The sequence below is a fragment of the Dipodomys spectabilis genome, unplaced genomic scaffold (genome assembly GCF_019054845.1).
Source record: "Dipodomys spectabilis isolate Male_0828 unplaced genomic scaffold, ASM1905484v1 ptg000312l, whole genome shotgun sequence".
Taxonomy (NCBI): Eukaryota; Metazoa; Chordata; class Mammalia; order Rodentia; family Heteromyidae; genus Dipodomys; species Dipodomys spectabilis.
Window position 1 is genome coordinate 903,119 of NW_024870989.1, and position 675 is coordinate 903,793.

Consider the following 675-nt stretch of genomic DNA (forward strand, 5'->3'; position numbering starts at 1 on the left):
AATCAAATACATATTAGTAATTACATTAATACATAACAACGTAATATATAATATGGAATAATTACAGTTGTTAGAGATTATATTTATTTGATTATATTTGTTGTAGAATCCATTGCTGCATATTGTAGAAACAGTAAAGAAGGGCTGGCTAGAGCATCAACATGCTGAAGGCAATAGAAAGCAATATCAAGTACTTGCTACAGCAACATATACTGTATACTAAGATTGAAATGATGCAGAGATTAGCATGTCTCCTATATAAGTATGACAAACAAATTGCTGGAGCATTCCATATTTTAAAATATTCCAAATGTATGGCTATATGGCAAGAAAAGGAACAATCAAATATTTAGAGCCAAACTCTCAATTTCTAGAAGTCTGGGACCACTTAGAATATAAAGAAATGCCTATATATATTTTAATAGCTCCTAAGAGATTATTGTTTGTCTCCTTAGTCCATATGTAAGGAACTCATTTAGTGTGCAGAGCAGTTTTGTAGTTGTAGGAGATATTGTGAGATATTTAACAGAGCCTGAAGTAAACCTACTGAGGTGTAAAGGTAAGGAGAAGTGATACTATGTCTTAGGATAATAAAGATTTGTTATTGTTTCTGTATTGGTGGAGGTGACAATGGATGGGGTGGGAAAATTGTGGTTGAGGTCAGAGTGGAGGCAG

At 33.0% G+C, this 675-nt stretch overlaps 1 pseudogene; it reads left to right on the plus strand.

Moving 5' to 3' along the window:
- The first annotated feature begins 201 nt into the window (after nucleotides 1-201).
- LOC122127823 lies at nucleotides 202-299 on the plus strand (annotated as a pseudogene).
- The last annotated feature ends 376 nt before the right edge of the window (nucleotides 300-675 follow it).